The following is a 20,806-nucleotide window of genomic DNA, read 5'->3' as shown; positions in this document are numbered from 1 at the left end:
GCAGCGCTATGTGCACCCCTGTTGTTCCCACCTCAGGGGAAATGCGCGCCCTCCGTGAATCATGTGTAGACCCCACTTAAAGGGGAAATGCAGTTTCTGTTGACTTAAATTACCTTTAGGATAGTGTTAGTTAAATATGTACAAACATAAAGCTAGGTATACATGCCTTCTGTATGGAGCTCTTTGCAACCATAAAGCTAAAGCAAATTTATAAATGAAATAAAAATGAACTGCAAAACCAATAAACTTCAAATTAACAACATTAATTTAATGGGACAAATGATATTATTTTCCTGAAACTAAATCAGGGTTCACAGCATGACTCTAGGACAGCCTTCTGCAGGTGTCTGGTGTTTTCTGCAGCTTGGCCATGTGCTGGAGGATGACTCAACCCTCCCACCCCTTCTTCTCCGTTCCAAACCTTCATTTTCACAAGCTCCTAAATTCTCTGCGCCTCAGTTTGCTCATTTGTCAAATGGAGAACATCATAAGACTTGTGAAGAGTCATGGGGATGCTCATGCAGGCAACCTGGGCAGTCAGCAGAGCCCCGTGCTCGCGGTCATGCGCTGCTGTCGGCATCTTGAAACTCTTAGTAGTTTTTTAAACAGGGGGCTGTGCATTTTCATATTGCACTGGGCCCTGCAAATTATGTAGCAGCCGCTATGCAGAGCACAGAGCCTGGTACACAGTTGGCACTCAATAATTATTAGCAGTTGTTGTTGGCTCCCCGCCCTTATTACTAAATGCAGTCTCTTTGTGATGTTTTTTGCTGAAGGTGGTTTTGTCTTCCTGTTGTTTAATCAGGGTTGGAAAGGCCACCTCATGTGTGTAATTGTATTTGACTGATTCTTGGAGCTGGTGTATGGAGTGCGGTGTTGGGGGAAGGATTAGTACAAGGGTCATGTGAGCAGGCTGAGCAGGCAGATCCCGCCTGTCCCAAACCTCTGGCTTGGCCCCAACCCCCACCCCCAGACTTCTGCCCTCAGCCTTTTAGGCTCATAGTCAATCACTTTTATTTTATTTTATTTTATTTTATTTTACTGGTGCAAAATAGGGCCAGGCAGAATACTGTTATTTTTCTTGAAACCACTTAAGCTGGAGTTTAAGGTAACAGGTTATGGAGTTGAAGACACCTTAATGGATTAGAAGCTCATACAGAGTTGCTAATTTAATTTCCTTTTTTATTGCTGTTCTCTTCCAAAACAGCACAGATAGCCCTTTTTCCAAGAGTGAGATATTAATAACCACAGCATTCTGCAAAGAAGGGCATTAAGATTTTGCAAGGTGTCTTTATTTGTCCCTGACTTCTCAAGGCTCCATGGCTGGGGATATAGACAGGGGACAGGCCCAAGGGATTAACTGCTCAAAGTTCTAGGAAATGGACACTGCCCTTGGCCACTCTCACTACACTCAATTGGCAGCCTCGCCTGCCAGAGCACACATCTGCAAACAACTCCATAAGCCCCTCCCCGTGGTGAGGAGTTTGCCAAAGAAAAATGAACACGTAGGCCTCAGAGTGTACACATTAAGACCCCAAGTGTCCTCATCATGAACTGCTTCGCTCCCCGAGGATGGTAGTTCTTTCCTCTCCGCACACAACAGGCTAGAAACAAAGCCCCCCTGAGCTCAGGATCAGCCGGTGGGACTAGTCTCCTGGTAGAGGGGCAGGAGGGCCCTCCCTGGGCGGGGCATGAGAGACGGACGTGAACCCTGTCTGCCTAGCATCCCTGTTTTTTAGCTCTGGCCTGGTTTCCTCCATCCCTCGCCTGCAGACCTGGGTTCCCTTTGGCAACACAAAAGCCCGTGGATAAAGATATGAGGTCCACAACACATTGGCAGCTTGATTCTGCCAGCCAGTCCCTCCTGGGCCTACTGGGTTCCTGCAGCCTCACAGTGAGATGAGCATCAGAGGTCATCAGCAGCCAGCAGTCCCTGTCTGGCACCTCTGTCCTACCATCTCCAAGGACAGGGCCACCAGCTTCTGCCGTCAGATGTCCCAGGTGGCCCTGACCGCAAGCTGCTCCCTCCTCAAGCAGGTGACCGAGGTCCAGGTGAGCCACACCTGACTGTGCAGGGCCCCGGGCCACCAATGTGGTAGTCAGATTCTAGAGCTCGTGCTCATCCCATCGTCCCAAACCCGTGTGTTTCTAGTATGGTAGCCGCCCGCTGTGTGTGGTTGCCAAGCCCCTGAAATGCAGGCAGTCAGTACAAAGGTATGCCACAAATATATACAACACACACCAGATCTTGAAGCCTTATATGGAAAGAGGGTGAACTGTTTCATTAGTTTTTTTCATCATCTGATTACATGTCAAGATGATAACTCTGCAATATATTGAGTTAAACAGACTATTAAAATTAGCATCGCCTCTCTCTTTTTACCATTTCCTGCAGCTTGTAGCAAATGTAAGTTAGATATGCGGTTTGCGTCATATTTCCAGGGGCAACACAGCTCTGGAGAAGAGAGGAACCAAAGTGGGAATTTAAAGGTGGGGCTGTAGCCAATATCATCAGGATGACGAACTCAAACTGGATTTTCAGGGACACCTGAGATTTACAAGTACTCCCAGAAGGTCTGAGTTTTCATATTCTTCTGAGTCACAGACCTGCTGCCACCCAGATCCTACTGGACGCCACTTACAGTATCGCCTCTAGTGCTAACGCGGCATGCTCATTTACAGACTAATAAAACCGGAAGAGTTATTATTCCTCTAAACTGCAAACATATCTGGGGTACCCACTTAATGACTCTATAGAGTAAATTACTTTCAGATGACACTTCTTAATTGAATTGAACTAACAGCTTAGTAATACGTTGCAATGAGAATATTAGGATGATTAAAAGATGTGAAAACTTGCAAAATTAAATGATTAAACATAATACTGAGTAAATGACCATCCTGTGTGTATTAATCAGTTGAGGGCCTCAGCAAACCACTGCATAGCTAAACACCCATCATGGCCCGCATGCGTGTGACTTCCCACCCCTTGAGCAGGCCCCCCCATTATCCCCTCCTTCCTCCCACTCAGCGAGCGGCTCTTCCGAAGATCCACACCACGCTGGTGCTTCAGCAAGTGTGAGTGTCATGTGCGCTGTCACTTCTAGGCAAGTACTTGTTCCTGTGGTTATGGGCTTCAAGGGATGGCCAGGCAGTTAATTCTCGGTCCTTGCTTTTAACCAAAGTGAAAGTTTAAAGACAAAAATCATAACTCTAGCTTTGATTCTGATTATAGGAATTGACATGCCTACATTCCTTGTAGGTTTCCCGCTTCTTTTATCTTTTTCCCCATTAACCCACCATCTCAGTGTGTTCTTGTTTCCTTGGGATGGTCCAGCAAATTGTTTTTGCAATACCGGGAATGGAACCCTGGGCTTCTCACATGCTAGGCAAATGCTGTACCACTGAGCTACACTCTCAGCCCGAGAAGGTCTGGAGTCTAAAGCACTCTGGCTAAGGCTGGCTGCTCTTTGGGTAAAAGGAGGTATGTCCTGGGTCCCTCGTCTCCTCTACCCCCACTGGCCACCCCGTTTAACACCATCCAAGTGTCTTTTGTGTGACCTGAAAAACTGATTAACTTCCTCACAAAGCCCACCCCATACATGCCCAGAGATAGCACATGTCCTTTCTTTTCTGATCATATACATCTTTCGTGCCCAAGTTGAGGTCATAATTAGTCACATAAAAATTCAGAATATGAGTCAGGCTGTTATTAGGAAACATGAAAACAGTGAAAAGTTTTGTTTCACTCTGTAATAAAAACTCTCAAGGTCTCTGTTACAAAGAACAGAAGGGATTTTGTATCTCATTAAGGATAAAATTCAATTCAGAGCAGAATCTCACTTGCTAGACTTGATGCTGAATATATTTAAAAAAAAAAAAAAAAAACAGTTGCTCGTGGCAAGAAGTTTTTAGGGCACACCTGTGCTCTCTGCATATCCCCAGCCTCTGCTGCTCTGGTGACCCCCTCCTGGCCACCTCTCTAGGCCAAGAATCTTGTACTTCCTAAACCAGAGAGGCAAGAAGCCCAGCAGAAGTGTCTGCTCAAATGAAAATAGATTCCCCAAACTAACCAGCCTTTTGTAGTGCATCATGTTGGAAAAGAATACAGTAGAATTCCATTACACCGGTAGCTCCTGAAGAATAGTCAGCTTTCTGAAAAGTTCCAGATAAAGTGCTGCAATTATCTCAGCATCTCAGTGTAATCACCTACCGAGGCACTAGAGTCATCTTCCCCAATTTGGCAAATTCAGAGCCATATAAAGAAATGGCATTCCCACAGTTACCTGGAAGAATGAGAAAGTTCTCCCAGGCTAGCACACGTAGGTGGGGTGTCCTCCCTCTGAAGCCGCTGAACTCCATCTAGCTCAGCCCAGACTTGGAAGCTGAGCACATGAAGCAGGTCTAACTGGACTATAAATTAGCATGTACCCTCCCCTCAGAGAACCAAAGGCTTAAGCTCCAGGGAAGGGAGTAACTACCCTGAAGACCCGGCCCCCCCGGAGTTATTACACTCACCCTGTCCCCATGGCACAGCTGGTAATGCCTACTGTGTTAGCTTTCTGTCACTGGGGCAAAACAGTGGAGGGGAAAAATCACCTTAAAAGAAGGAAAAGTTTCTTTCAGCTCACGGTTTCAGAGGTTCCAGTTCATGAGCACACGTCCCAGGCACCTTGGGCCTGTGGCTAGCACGCAGAAGTGCATGGCAGAAGGAACCTGTTTACTTCACGGTAAACGAGAAGCAAGGAAGCAAGGAAGCAAACGAGAGAGGAAGGGGCGGGGCCCCAGTGTCCCCTTCGAGGATGCACCCCACTAGACCCCACTTACTGGGCTTCAAGGATGGTGACCAAGCCTTTAGCATTTAAGGGGACATCTAGGACCCAAACCCTAACACCTGCTCAACCTTAGATCCAGTCGTTCAAGTGGTTCTGGGCCATAGGCCCTGGAGCGGGGTCACGGCTGCCACACAGGAGAGCGCAGGGTGGAGGCGGCCTCACCTCGCGGGTTCCCAGGACCACCTCCTCACCCGAAACACCAGAGTCAGACTCTCCTCCACAGATACATTCCTCATTTTTCTCCAGAGCAGACATGCTGAAAACATTAATTTACCAAAACTCTGAAAGCCACAGGCCTGAGCCAACAAGGAGAGAAGCAGTCAAGCCTCTGTCTTCTGAGGAGGCGCACGGCCCCCATGTCCTGTCAGATTTGGTCCGGAATGCATTTCACCGTTACCGTAACTACGCCCTTCAGCCGCCAGGCCAGTTCAGGAATAGAGCACTAATACATTCGGTGGCACAGTCTCTTTACAGGGAGGATGGGATCCCGGTGCCCCTTGACAGAGAGAGAATAATAGCATAACGCAACAGAACATTTTTGAAATGCTAATGCACGCTCCCCACAACTTAATTTTATTTTTTTTCTTATTGGCTTTTTTATATGACATTTCACAGTCCTATAGCCTCAATAGCTAGACCGGCATCGTAAAAATGACAACACGGTGATTTAGGGAGGAGAGTCCATCAGAACGAAATGGAGGGTGTGCTTTTAAAGTATCCGTTTAGCACCTCTTACCTGGGGTCAGTGTTCATTCTCAGTACATCATTAAAGCATCCTGTTAAATCACTCGGAGAGTAGCTGTGTTTCCCTTCCCACCTCCATGTTGGATTAGGGAGATAATGAGGTGAAACCCTCAGGAAGGACCCTGGCAGACTCTTGGGTTTTATTGAGTTTGAGGCTCCCTGGGAAGGCTGACCTGAATTAAAGGCCCAGCGAGGGGAGGAGAGAGAGAAGAGCAGGGGTGCGGGCATGGAGCTTTCCATCTGGAAGTTGGTAGTCAGCAATGGATGCCGTCAAATTCCAGACCTCCTCTCTCCGTCAGTTTAACAAGCTCAGCGTTCACCAAGCCAATATCATAAAAGTCCGAGCTGCAGTCAACAGCCAGCGCAGTGAGAGAAGACACGCGAACTGCCTTGTAGATCTCTCCGGACCTCAAAGTCAGCTCAAAGGCAAACAAGATTAGCAGGTCCAGCAGACTTTACATGGAGCAGGGCAGAGGGGATGAAGCAGAAACCAGCACAAATTAGTTGTTGTTCTGAGGTACTGGAGACCACATGCTAAGCAAATGTTCTACTGTTGGGCTACGCCTCCAGTCTTAGAAACAGGAATTTTTAAGAATTCATCCCTATTCTCCCTGCCTGGTCGCTATGAGACCCCGAGAGAGCAGTGCTTCTGAGGGCTTCTTTTCCATTTCTTTTTGAAGTAATATCTGTTACTTCAAAGTAATATGTGCTAATTTTATACAATTGCACATTGCACGTAAGAGGTTGGAAGATAACCAAATCCCACTGCCCACACATCTTCAGGCCTGAAGGCAACTCCACAGATCATTTGCGTTAATTCCTGCATGTATAAACACCCACATAAGTATTTCTGTGACCTGGGATCAGAATCTACTCATTGTTTTGCAGTTTGCTTTTCTTGCTTAAATCTGTATCAAGTCAGTACCGATAGGTTTGCCCAGCTCTTGCTGATATTTGTATGATACCTTGTTTGGGGCCAAAGCATAATGGGTTAGCCCATTCCCCAGTAGTGGGCACTTGGGTTATTTAATTTTTCACTACTACAAATTATACTTCAATGGCTATCATTGGTCAAAGACATCTTTGCTCATTCATGTAAGTATACTATCTGGTAAAATCACAAGAGGCTTCCATGAAGGGTCTGATTTTGTAAGTGCCTGGCAACTCCTCCAAAAATGACAGATTCTCATCTCTATGTCTCATGATTTCCAAGGTTAGGGAAAAACCTGTCTCCTCCCTGGCTCAGGATGAACAGAGAGGCCATGGAGGTCTGCACCTGGAATTTGCCCTGGGAAAACTCAGATGAGGTAAATGAGGCTCTACTACCTCCTGTTTGACCTGCAAAGGCCTCAGAGCTCCCCAGACGGCAGTCTCCAGGAACTCAGATGTGCCCCAGCCTGGCCTCATGAACACAACTCTCATGCCAAAGGGTGATGGCTTGCCTCACCCAAAGTGAGGGTTGGTACCAAGAGAGGAGACATTGAAGTTGGCATAAAATTCTCCACCATGTGGAGTGGGAGGCAAGACCTTGACCAGCTCTCAGTTTAACACCTAAAGCTGTGTGGACTGTAGTTGGATGAGCTTAGAGCTTGGGTCGCAGCAGAGGAAGCTCCCAGGAGGAGGGAACCTGTCCTCCCCCTTGGTGGGTGGGGCTGGTTCTGAGACCTGGGTAGGGGTCCGTCAGCTCTGCACTGCTTACCTGCTTACCCCAGGTCCTCAAAGTGAAGCCGTCTTCAACACTTCAGGGGGATGACCAGTTGGTTTTCTCAGGAACTGCTCCATAGTGGCTAACATTTGATCTGAGCAATGCCTGTGATCCCCAAGTTTCACAAACCAAGGTAATTATTTAAAAAAAAACCAAACTTGTGAGTTAGGGGGATTGCAAGTTCAAGTTCAGCCTGGACAATTTAGCAAGACCTTGTCTCAAAAATAAACAGATGGGTGGATGGATGGACAGATAGATAAGTAGATAGGAAGACTAGGGACGTAGCTCACTGAAAAGGCCCTAGGCTCAATCCCCAGTACAAAAAAAAAAAAAAAACCTTAGCGTCTCAATTTAGCATTGCCAAGTTTTCATTTATACCACCAAAATATCAGACAAAGCACATAATTCACAATGGACATGATCCACACTAAATGAAGGACCCCTGGCAAGTCACAAAGCCAGCAAAACATCACGTGCACACATCTCCGCACGCCTTCGAGGTGGTGTCCTGCCCTCATACTAGGGTTCAAGCAGGAGCCACATGGTAGGAAAACATCTGGATGCCAGGCTGGACTTCCCAGCTCTGGACAGATGCCAGCATCTGGACTGCACCCCGTCACCCATCTCATCTGCACACACTGGTCAGTGGAGAGGAGGACCGTCCATCCAGCCACACTTCCTGCTGTAGCCACCTGGCTTCCCAGCCACACCCGTGTTCAGCGCTCAGCTTGCAGAGGGCTCCATCAGGCAGCAGCTGGAAAGACAGAGGAGACCAGTAGTGGCTTAGAAAGGACAGAGCAGCATGACCTTTGTCGTGATCATGTGAGCAGCTACTCCTGAAGCGCACAAAACCCAGGGTGCCATTTGATTGAATTCTAGAATTTAAATGGTTGATTTGCAGATGAAAGATTTTTTAAATCCAGGCAGAGCTTCCAGGACCCACGACCTAATCTAGGAAGCTAAACACCCACCAACACAATTCAGAGCAGAGCTTGAGGGCTCTCAACACATGGAGACACAGCGGAGTAGAAGTGTGGGGTGCTGGCCTCTCTCCCCAGGAAGCCACTGGGGCAGATGAAACTGCTCCCTGGAAGGAGCCCTCAGCTCTCACACCTTAGTCCCTCCAGGGAAATTTGAGGCTGGGAAAGTTTGCCTTGTGAGCCTAAAGACCTGCATCCTAGAAGCTGCTAATCTGTTCCTGGGACTCCCTTAGCTCTGCCCCCAGCAAACCAGCCCCCCCCGACCCCCCCCCTCCCCCGGGCACAGATCTCTCTGTCTCCTTCCTCCACGTGCTAATGACCAACAGTGTGGCAGCCTCTCCGCTCCCAGAAATGGCTCCGTCAGTAGACTCAGGTTCGTGGATGGCAGCACAATGCCAAGTCCCCCCTGACCAAGGGCATCCCGGGCTCCACTGGAGCCACAATGCTTTCCTGGCTCCCACCAGCCTGGGCACCCATGGAAAGGATCCGCTCGGAGCCCTGGGCCCAGTATTGGCCTCAGCTTCCTCGTCTGGGAGACTGGCAAACGCTTTCTGCCCAGCCTCCCCATCGGGTTGAGGGGACCATGGCCATGAAAGGGCTTTGTGAAGGCAGGGCTGTCCCCACTGCCACTGCCTGGTTAACCTCAGCCCTAGGCTTGCCCTCTCATCCTCCTAAGCCAGAGCTCGAGGAGAGACACTTGCAGACTCCTAAGGATACAACCTGCAGGGCCTGCCCCATGCCCACCTCCTCACCCCACCCCACCAGAAGTTGTTCCTAGCTTCTCCAGTCTCCCCTCCCTGTGCCCATCCCCTCTTCCTTTTCCTCTCCCTCCCTTTCCGCTGCTCCTTGCCCTCCCCTCCCAGGACCTGTTGAGCACATCACCCCATTCTTCCTACGCTGCTATTCCTCTTTCCACAAGAGGGAGCTCTGAGAACTGGATCACAGAGGCTCCCGGTGGAGAGACAGTGCAAAGACAGGAGCCCACCCTGCCCAGCTGGACCCTGTGACTCCCGGGGACCTCCCTGTGGAGCAGCAGCATGCCCACCCCTTTCTGGTTCTTCCAAAGGCCCCAGGGGAGCATGACCGCCCCCAAATGGTGAGGATACCTAGTAAGGATCCGGGGATGTAGGACAAGGTGTGGTCACTGTCCCAGGCCAGGCATCCGAGGAACTGAGGAGCAGAGACCCCACTGCAGGCTGACCCACAGGGAGGCCTGGTCTGACCCCGGAGGATGTGCCCAGCCCCCAGGACACCTGTATGGCCAGCCTGCCGGGCAAGCTGAGTACAGGAGTACCCAGTGTCCTTCGCTCCCTGTGCCAGGGGCTTCCGCACCTCTTGGTCAGTGTAGGCTGGGCAGAAGTAGGCACCTCAGAGAATAGAGGAATTCTGCAGCCTTTGCCAGAATTTCCCGGGTTCTGCTGACTCTCAGCAATCTGTGCTACACCATTCTTGGCCCCCGTCTTCTCTCTGAGGTCCGGAGCTGGTGTGGACAGCAGATTTAGGGGAGGGTAGTGAGGCAGAAGCTGCTGTGCAGACCCTGCCAAAGCCAGGCAGGCCCGCAGCCCCCGGGCACTCGCCCTTAGGTGCTGCTCAGTGGGAGAGGGCCAGGCCAGCTTCAGAGCCGTGCACATCTATTGGATGCGCTCTACTGGGCACTGCCCACTGCGTGTGAGGGGTCATCAGGCCAGTGTGTGGGGCCAGCACGGAGCCACCCTGCCCACAGTTCTCGGGTCCCTCTGTAGAACCACCAGGAGCAAGGATGCTTGTGTTTAGCTCCCAAGGTCAGGACCCAGGAAGTGGTACCCGCAGCCACGTTAGACGTGCGCACCATGTGGCCTGCTTCCCTATGTGTGCACGCAGGGGCCCCACACCTGGGCTCTGCCATTCTGCAGGCTCCAAGCCATCTGGGAAGTACTGGGAGGGCTCACAGTGCCTAATAAGCAAGGAGGGGATGTGCTGTGGCCACAGATTGTGGGACCCATGCGCTTGGCAACCCCGAGGCCACCGTGCTGGACTGTCAGGTGCACTCACCGTTACTGAGGGCTGCGATACCTCATTGTGGACCTGGGCTCAGGACAGCACAACCAGGACTTGTGGGGCTGCTTTGGGACTGCAGGGAGAACATGCTCGGGCTAGAGTCCCGTAACTGTCCCCTGTTGCGTGGGTGGGAGGCAGCGTGTGAAGTCCCAGCTGCTCACCACGGTGCAGTAAGGCAGTGGGCCCCACCCTCCATGCTAGGGCAGCGGGCTCGCGCAGGTCACCTGAGCTCAGCCACAGCGTCGCCACCTCCCAGCTAAGAGAGCCTGCATGTTGCCTTCACCCGCAGGGTAACCCCACGCACTAGGGGAGTGGGGTGAGGCACCTCCTCCTGTGGGACCTGCACATAGGGGCCTGGAGAACCCGGGAAGCCACAACCTATGCATCCCATTCCCTACCAGCCAAGCTCCTGGCTTTTCCCTGCCCTCCTGGCCCTCTTCCTCTTCACTTGTGTTCACTGGGGTTGGCTCAGTTAGAGGTGCCAGGAGCAGCAGGAAACCAGGCAGACACAGTTCCTGCCTCACTTGACCCGACCCACCTCGTGTTGGGTGCCAGCCATCTGGTCTCCCCAGAGCCTGGCACAGGGCCCTCTAATATGACTGTGGCCCCACCTCAGGGCACAGTGGGAGGGTGTAATGGAGGGGCGGCAGGGGAAAACTCAGGAGGCACTGGGGAGGAGAGGAAAAGGGCCTCCGGGTGTAAGGGTGAGTGTCCTAGAGGCAGGAGGCCTTGCAGCGGCTCTGGTCTGTGTCTATGGGAATGCAAGAGAGGCTGAGCCACAGGCTTGGGAAGGAGGAGGTGAGCAGACCCAGGGCCCGAGGGGCAAGAGGCTGAAGGAGCCAGGAAGGACGGTGGGACTAGGCCCGGGAAAGGGGAACCGGCAGGGGAAGACGAGGTGAGGGATAAGGCAAGCTGCCCAGGGCGGAGGCTCCAGGGACCAGCGGCACGGCCCAAAATTGCTCAGGCTGGCGCAGGCTTTTCGGGCCACACAGAGCATGGCCCCCAGCCGGACTCTGTAGGCAGAGGGAGCGGTAGGACTGCGTTCCAACCACACCCTATCTGTTTGAGCAAGAGTGACCTGCTCCTTCCGAGACCGGAATTCTGCTCTCCAAAGTCCCTGGGCTCAGCAGCAGCAGCCAGCGGCCCCCAGGGACTTCCAGGGCTTTGCAGGACACTGCGCTGGCCTGTGCTGTGCTGGGCGACGGTGGCCCACGGCGTCCGTGGAGCTGAGGGCAGGTGGAGGTCTCCGAGTCAGCTCACTTCCCCCGCCACAGAATCAGGACCTGGGGGAGGGACACCAGCCCTGTCCACTGCGCCTCCCGCACCTGGCCGGTTTCTTCCCCAGGAGCCAGAGTAGACCACACGAAGGCTGCTCCTCTGGGCACAGAAGGGGTCACGGTGGGCAGGAAGATGGCCCCACGGTGGGCCCCAGGCAGTCAGATGTCAGGCAGAGGAAGCACGGACCAGGTGAGACTGGGTCTCGGGATAGGGCGGGAGGGCAGGCGGTGCAGGCGGTGGGGTGCCTGCCTGCGGTGATTATGTGGCAGGTGTTTATAAAGCAGCCACAGACTCACCCAGGCGCCTCTGGAGCCAAGAGGATAATCCCAAACACACGAGGCCTTGATCCTGAGCCAGAGCCTGCTTCTACAATGTGCAGAAGACAAACAGAGCACTGGCTTCTGCCGCAGCTTCACCTGCAGGCTCCCAGCGTGGGCGCGCGTCCCCACAGAGGCCTCCTGCGGCAGCCGCTATTTGTCAGCACGCTGACTGCTGCTCAGCCTGCTCAGGGCCGAAGAACCCCTGCAGCTCTCCTGGCCCAAAAAGACTGTTCAGTTCTGACATCAAAGGCATCCAGCACCACACTGCCAGCAAAACACACGGGACCGAGAGAAAGCGGGATCCTGCTGCCAGGATGTGTAAACTGTGCCAGGGATATCGCTGACAGCGTACAGTCCCAGGGGCTGCTGAACCAACTGGAAATCCCGCTGGGGTGTTTGTCCTGCCGCTGTCCTCTCCGGGCCTCGGTCTTCCTGTCCTCCACATGGGGACCCCCTGCTGATGACAAGCCCTGCAGGGGTGCTGGCTGGCCTGCCTGCTGGCCCCTCCCGGCTGCAGGCCTGAAAGTCCCTACTGTACGAGGCAGCGGCATCTCTGTGTTCGGACAGCCAGCCAGATCTCTGAAATCAACCTTCCAGATAATTTTTTGAAACGTTAGTATCATTCCTACTTATGTGATAGCTGGCCTTTCTCTATTGTTGTGGGTTTGCTCCAAACAGCTACCCTCACAGAGCCAAAGCCAGTTGCCATACTAACTTCACTCTCAGAGGCAGGGTGGGGCATGGGCTGGGCAGGAACGCTGAGAGCTTCCACAGTGCTTTTGCACCAGCTTCTCTGGTGTGAGCCGAGATGGCCAGGCACATGCCCGTAATCCTGAGCTCCTGCGTGAAGCGCTACCAACGTGGCCAGTGAGGGTAGGGAAGCCCAGGACACATTTGAAGCAGAGCCAAGAGTTCACTTTGGCCCAAGCCAATGGCAGCAGCGGGAGATGAGGCCGGAAATAAGGTGTTAGTGGACCTTGAGTGCCAGGCCAGGAGCTCACTCCCTTCTAAGACAGGAGGGCAGCTTCCCTGTAGGGAGATTGCTGGGAAACGCTGCTGCTGTCCCGAAGACAGTGAGGTCCTGCCTGCAACTGCCATGAAAAGGAAGGGGTGATTCAGAGGGTGTGAGGCAGGGTGGCTGTAATTGCAGCGCTGGAGCGAGGTGGACGAAATTTGGGCTCCTTCATCCCCACCTGGGCCTCCCTCCGACGGCAGGTGCGATATCAGCACTGCCGAGAAGCAATTCGCCATGGGTCAAGATGTGGTGACTTGCAACTGACAGATGGCAGAGGAGTCTTTGGAAGGGAAATAGGAGGCATTTTTCTTACCAAGACTTGTCCTTGGACAAAGCCTACATTACAGGGCTCTCTCTGAAAGATAAGTTAAAGAATCTACCTAAGATAAAGAGAGAGATAAATCTCCCATACAAGGAAAAGAGATTTATCACATCCCAATATTTTAAAACTTTGCTGCCATGTATCTTGCCTGACACAGGAAAGGTTTCAGCAAAAGCAAAAGGATGGTTTCTATGTCATAACTATGACCACGGCGCTATCACTCTTCTGAGGTCTCCCCTCCGCCGCTCAGCTGCCTGCATGGACACCTGGCCACCATGAGGCGCAGCGGGGGAGCACCAGGCCAGGGTCGGCAGGACAGCATGACCATCAGGCCTTGCAAACTGAGGGTGAGGAACAGTGCGGGGCCACCCCCGGCCTCCCACAGGGTAATCATCAAAGACATGGGTTGGTTACAACAGAGCTCGGCCCCTGGGTGTAAGCATTCATGCCTAGGAAAGAATTCTTTCAGCAAATAGAGATAGGTGCTTATTCTAGGGGTATATGAGTCACATTATTGGTATGGCTGGCCTTGGAGCTATTAATGCATCGCGTGGTCCTTGGTGGTCGTTGCTCCCGTTCCCACCGTCTGATCCACATTCCCATGAGCATTCACACCCATGCCCCACCTACCTTCTGTGGCAGAGCCCCAAGCCTCTGTCCATCAGAGGCTGGCCTCCATGACATGGAGTGCTCCCTGCATCCACTCCATTCTTCTGGGGCTCCTCCTTGTCTCGTCTCTGTTACATCAGAAACTTTCCCTCTGTCTTTGATTCTTCCCATTGGCTTGCAAACACAACACCTCACAGACAAACTAACCAATCTTTCCCTGACCTTCTGCCTGCCATCCCATGCTTTACCTTCCCTTCACAAAATTCTAGGAGCCCTTTCTCTCCTCCCGCTTCTCCTCCTCCTCCTTCTCTTCCTCCTTCCCACGTCCTGCTCTCTTCAGTCCACCCAGTGATGGCTCTGACCCCTGATACTTTGGCGATACATTACAGGACCCGGATGGCCTCTGTTTCCCAGACACAAGGTCAGATCTCAGGCCTCACTGCCTGGAGATTTTGGCCCCACTGGGCAGAGGTGATGTACACTTTGCTCCTCCTCCCAGCTCTAAACCTTGGTGGGTCCTGGTCCCCAGCACTCTGCCCTCTCCTTACACCCTCCATAGGGATCTCATTTGGTCCCATGGTTTTCCAAATTGTTTATTTGCTGATGAATTCCAAAGCTGAATCCCTAACCTGGACCTCTCGCTATCTCCTGAGCCCCTGACTAATAGTGTCAACTCCCCATCCTCAGTCCACCTGCCACGGTTAAAACAGCCACGGACTTGACCTAAGTTATCTGCTCTTTCTCCTTCAGACTTTCAGCCAGTACCACCCAGCCTTTCAGGCCAAAAGCCCAGGGTTCACCCTCAATTCTTCTGCTCCACTCAGTCTCCGCATCCCATCCACCAACAGATCTGCCTGTTCTGCCTCCCACAGGTGGCCCTCAGCACCTCAGGGACCACACTCTTCCCCAGAGCCTCCCAGGCCTGGCCTGCAGCCTCCTGCCAGGTCTCTGCTCCACCCCACCCCACCCCACCTGTCTCCTTCACTCAACCAGTGACACACGCCTTGCCAAGAAAACACGAAGGGCCCTCTGCGGGAGCCTCTGGGGAGGGCTTCTTTGTTCTGAAAACGTGTACAGCCTCTCTCCCAGCTGAAGTGGGGCCCAGGTCTGTGCCTGTGGCTCCCCAGAACCGGGCACCAAAGCAGCACACTGAGGGCAGCAGGGCAGGGAGGAGGGAGCTGAGGGCCTGACGACACCCCAGGACCACGGGGCCGACCCAGGAACTGCACCGGAGCCTTCGCATTACACAGCTCACAAGCTTTCCTCTTCAGTCAGCCCCGTCTCCGGCCAGGGCTTTCTGCTAACACAGCTGAAGATTTCTCAGCTGGGGCACACATGGCCTTTAAAAGTGTGACTCAGAGCACTTTAGCCTCCTGCCCAAAACCTTCCAGTGGCTTCTCACTAAACCAAACCTGACTTCCTTGCTGGAGCTGCAGGGCCCCCAGCCCTGCTCCAGGCTCTTCTCACTGTGGCCCCAGAGCCTGCCTCTCTATCTCCACACGACCCTGCCCCGCTCCTGCTGCTCCATACTCTGACCCTTCTGCCAACGTTGAAACCAGGCTGGGAGGGCTGCCATCCCGCCGACCACCCCCCACCCACCTCCGCACAGCAGCAGGGCTCTCCTGGGCTGCAATCAAATTACTCAACACTGGGACTGAGCTACCGCCTTCAGGTGGCCTGAAGACCAGACCACCAGGGGGCGCCATGCAGGAAGGGTAGTATCTGTCTGTGGCCTGGCCTGGACCAGGAGGTGGAGCCCAAGGTCCTTGGGAGCCAGGTTTCCTTTAAAGAATCCAGTTAGCAGGGCCTCTGAGGCCCAACCCACCACCCGTCAGAGCTCCTCAGTGCTATGGTGCACTCCAGGGACTGGAATCAAAAACAGATGTAAACTGCTCTCTAAAATGGTCTGCTGATGCCTGTTTACAAAACACGGCCGTGCCTTGGCAATCTCCGGAGGCTGGATAATTAAACAGAAAGCAAGTTATATTTATTCATGTTCTTTCAAGACCCAGTGGCTTCTCCCTTTTGCACTCCTACATGGCGGCTCTGCTTCAGGGCTGTAGAGGTGGGGTGAGGGACGCGGGCCGGGGCTCCCTCTGTGGCTTCTCTGCTGGACACAGAGAAATTTAGGGAGAGGGGATTGGACAATAATCGACTCCTCTTTTTCCCTGAGGCCTCTTATAACAAGAATGCCACACTGTTTAGAAATTCTCTTCAAATGTGATTCACAGAGAAGACCCAGAGAGGCTTTAATCCCTGGGTCACAGCAGATGCCTTGGGGAGGTTAGGGTAGCAGTCAAGATAGTGACCCCTGAGGCTGTGTGGGGGTCCTGGGGCTCCTCCCAGGTTGCCTCACCTTGGGAAACTGAACTGTCTTCTGCAAGGGGACTGATGGGGAATACAGAGCCCTTCCCAACCCCCACCCCCAACGGCAGCTGAGCCCAGCCCCATCCTCTTCTCTCCGTCACCGCTGTCCTCCCCTGAACTGTGGTGCTGGCCTGCTAGATGGTCTCACTCAGGACCCAGACAAATGCCTCCGTGATGATCATCTGAGCCTGAGCGGTCCTTTTAGCATGCAAATCAGACCACACCCCCCTTGACTCAGAATCCCTCCAGTCACATTCCAACACCTTCAACTAAAACGCCAAGTCCTCGCTTTGGGCCTGCCGGCTCCGCCTGACCACTTCCTCCTCCCCTGATGCACCCAAGCCTCACATCCCTGCCTTGATCCCCGAACTTCAACCACACTGGGTGTCTTCCTCAGCCCCCAGCCTGCCGCAGGTGTTTGCATTAGCTGTTTTCTCCGTCTGTGACACCCTCCCCTGTGCCTGGCCTGGCTGGTGTCTCCACCTAAATGCTTCCTACCCGCAAAGCCTCCCCCACCACCACCTGCATCTTAATAGGCCTCCTGCTATTCTCTCTCAGCATCGAGTTCTTTGCATCCATAGTGCTTATTACACCACGTAATTTGTTTGCACATTCTCCCCGGCCCACCCTGAGACTTCCCTACAGGCAGGGGGCTGGCACTGGAGCGGTGGAAACAGGTGTGGGGTGAGGTAACGAGCTCCCTGTACAGAAGGTGTTGGGGGATTGGAACGGAAGTTGGATCTTCTGTCTCAGAAGCGGCTCAGAGGCTTCCTGACCTCATGGTTTGGCCTCTCAGAGGTCCCTCCTACATCTCACTGCCATTTCTTCAGTGGAAACGCATTAACTTGTATTTCTTTCCCTTCCGAGGGGGTGTATTAGGTAATTATAACACCAGCTGCTGGAGAAACCCTGAAATCTCAGCAGTGTACCGCAGGAGAGACTGATTTCTCACCTTCATCAGGTCCGATGGGGTCCGGCAGCTCTCCTCCAACACCAGCTAGGAGGCTGTGCTCGCTGCTGTCACAGAATGCGTGACCACATCGCCCAGGCAGGAGGGAGAGGGAGTAAGGAAGGGTTTTTTGGGGTTCTCCAGAGACACAGAGCCAATAAGAGACCTGGAGATACCTGCATGTTTCTGTATCTATACAAAGAGATGCATTATGAGGAATTGGCGCCGCAGTTACATAGGCTGACAAATGCCAAAAGCTGCAGCGGGCAGGCAGACTGGAGACCCAGAAGGAGACCCAGGAGAGCTGATGGTCCAAGTCCAGGCTGAAGGTCAGCAGCTTCCAGTCATCCCTCTGCACTCTGGGGCTCTGCTCTGCCTCTGCTGGCCAATAAACCCTTCTGGACTTTGGACTCATGTACAGTAACCTCACAATAAACCCATAAAAGTGACCCTCACAATGACACCCTTGTGGGGTAGAAGCAGGCATGGTCACTTCCCATAGGTCAGATCCAGTCACATGGCCCTGTCCTATGTCCAAGAGAGGCTAAGAAAAGGTCTTATTGAGTGCTCAAGAATTAGAAGATGACCCAGCACTTGGGAGAACACAGTAGAGCAGCCTCTTGCTGGGAAGATAGAAGCTTTCTGTCCAGCAGGCTCTAGATCCAACCTTAGAGGTCCAGACAAATTTCTGTGATTCTGAGTCAATAGCATGTAACTGCAAAAGGCAAAGCACCCCACACACACAAGTCAAAGAGACAATTGGCAGTTAGGACACTTTCTGTTAAGCAATCACAATGAGATGTGCTTTTTCCAAAAGCCAAAAAAGTTATTGGCCCAGAGCTTAGTGGGCCCTGCACCACCACCACCCCTGCTAAGGAGGAAAGCACTACATAGACTAGAACAGCTCGAGAACAGGACATGGGTCTGCCTTCCGCACCCACCCCTCCTGCACTGGCATGCAGAGAGAGGTCTTCCATACCGGGCAGCCGGTCTCCGCAGAGTCAGGGCTCTGAGCTCAGAATCCCCAGACAGGTCTTGGGTCTCTTTCCTGTCCCCACTTAACAGTGTCCTCCCTGCTGAGCCAGGCTGTCAGGCACTGGGTCTGCTTTGCTTGCCAGTATTTATTTCTGAACTATATCCTGGCACCCACTAGGTGCCCAATAACTGTTGAATGAGCATTAATCACTCACTTGCATAAAACTACTTATTAAGCTCCTTCCGTGTGCCAGGCGTTGTATGAAGCATTAGGGATACAAAAGAAAGAAAACAGATCTGATCCTGTCTTTACGCAACTAACAAAGATGTTTATTTACACCAGACAGCATGATGATATAAACTGTAACAAAGGTGGAAGTAACACGGGGCAACATAAATCAACTACACAAGTAAATTACTGACAGATCTGCAGGTAATTGACTAAGTTCATTGCCACCTCCAAAATGAGGCAAGCAAGAGAGATTGTGACAGTAGTAGAAAAATTGAAACAGATAACGTGTAAAGAATAGGGAACTCTCGGATGCGTGCAGGTGACCTCTTGTGTGGCTTGGGAGCAAGTCTGGCTTGTCCAGGGCCACCTGTGCAGACTGGCTGCACTTGGGCACTCAGAACATTTGTGTCAGAATGGCGTGCTCTCCAAGAATCAGTCCCCAGCCTCCCATCTGTGTTTAGAAGGAGCCCAGAGTGGCCATTCTCTTGTGGAAAGAACAGAGGAGGCAAAAAGCGCATGCCCACCCTGATCACTGTCCCGAGGGGAGCAACCACAGCCCTATTCTGCAATACCAGCTGAAGCCACCAGGTCCTGCTTGGTCAGCAGACGTGGCACGCACACTCTGCCCCCACTCGCCAACCCCACAGTATGGCCTGGTCACAGGAGCAAGACCAGATCAGATCCATAGTTGATCACATAAGTGTAACACCTACATCGTTAGCTCCCAGGTCACATCAGGAGTTCATTCCAGGGAGGGCACATGCAACAAGAGGCTGCAGCCACTGACCCGTGTCTAAGTGCCTGGCCTGGGACCACCCTGCATGTCACCCTGATCCTCAAGCTGGCCACTGAACCTAGCTTTGCCCTTCAAGGCTCTGTCAAAAATATTGACGCGCAAGCAGGTTGATTGAGCTTTTGACAGGGTCTTTTCACCAAGAGCATCATTTGAAAAATGGCAATGTCCAGGTAGGAATGTGTTCCATTAGTACCTTTCTGACATAAGAAAACTAACACCAACTTGACAAGAATTTGAAAAATTTAATTTCTATTGCTACAGAGGACCAGAATCCTATTTGAGTGGGTGCTGATGGGTTTATGAGTGTCTCATCGAGTTCAAGTCAGTGTGAGAAATAGCGCCTGAGATTAAGGGAAAGCTGTAATAGGAACTAAAACCCAATTCTCTACCAACTAAGATTGTATGGCCTCCTGCTATCAGGAGAGCTGCTTGTTAGCCTGCTTACAGAGGCCCATTAATTTCCTACAGCCGCCCCTCGCCAGGTTCCAATGCACACGCGGGAGGGCAAGGGTTAGCCTCCGGACTGCCTCATGCTGCTGCTGTGGTTGGGCCCTAGAGAGGGGTTGTGGCCTCAGACCAGGCACCAGACTGGCCAACAGCCACTGCAGGGCACAACACCCTGCGGGAGGCCCAGGAAGGTCTGTCTTGTGCTCACCAACCCACCCTGAGTTGACATCAGCACAGTGTGAACTCCACCTCCTCACCTGAGGGAAGCAAGAAGAAGCCCACCGATGCTGAAAGACCAGACCCCAGTTAGAAGCATGTCTGAGCTAGGAGCACCTCCAACCTGCTTATCCCCCTCCAGTTCCCTGCTCCCCAAGCAGCTCTCCAGGGCCACTTCTCATCTCCCTGTGGGCACAGAGCTCGGCCCTGAGGATGCTCTGAACCCCAGCCGGCTCCTTTCTTGCCCATGACACCAACCCCTTATGTGATCACATCCTCAAGCCTGGACCCGGCATCACCTGGTCTCAGCACTGCACAGGGAGGAAAGCCAGGGGGAGGGCTCGCGGAGCAGTAAACACAAGGCAGTAAGACTGGAAGGAGAGGGTGCTGCAGCCACAACTCTCTTCCGAATTTTAAAAGAAGCTGGGGAATATTGACATGAATTAAATCCAATAAAACATTCATTTAATTAAACTTTAAATGATCCAAATATTTGCTGTTTGGTTAATATTTGCGTAGCTAACGGGAGCAGAATTATGATGGTCCTGTCAGTACTCACGCATTCTAATTGCGCTTGGGTTTTTCCTGTGTGGAGGCTGCGTCTCCCTGCACACAGCAGTGGGGAAGACGCGGGGGAAGGCCGCAGCCCTGCCCCAGCCGCGGAGACGCAGGAGGCCGCCAGTTCGCACTGGAGTATTCTTGCGTCTTTGTTTTTAGCCCATGCTCCAGTGTCCTCCAGACCTCCTCCTAAAACTGCTGGATATGTACGGTGTGGGCCGCACAGAAAGGAGGCTGCATTTCGCAGAGGCCCTGGATTCCATGAACCCCGGCCACCAGACCACCCTTCTTGGAAGGGAGCAGCTCTCAGGCCTCAGGGTACCTCACAACCTCCTGGGGTGATGACTGTCCCCTCGAGCCTGATCCTATTTTTGCATCTGAGCAGCCTGACTTTGGTGAATTTTTCATGAATCCCCATAAT

General features: G+C 52.6%; 1 protein-coding gene across 2 annotated transcripts in view; it reads left to right on the top strand.

Moving 5' to 3' along the window:
* Positions 1 to 20,806, top strand: part of Fstl4 (follistatin-like 4) — a 376,776-nt gene that overhangs the window by 304,481 nt on the left and 51,489 nt on the right. The window lies entirely within an intron of this gene.

This window comes from Chinchilla lanigera, unplaced genomic scaffold, assembly GCF_000276665.1.
Source record: "Chinchilla lanigera isolate Chin_1 unplaced genomic scaffold, ChiLan1.0 scaffold00007, whole genome shotgun sequence".
NCBI lineage: Eukaryota > Metazoa > Chordata > Mammalia > Rodentia > Chinchillidae > Chinchilla > Chinchilla lanigera.
Note: the sequence above shows the minus strand (reverse complement) of the source record. Positions and strands in the feature narration are given on the sequence as shown.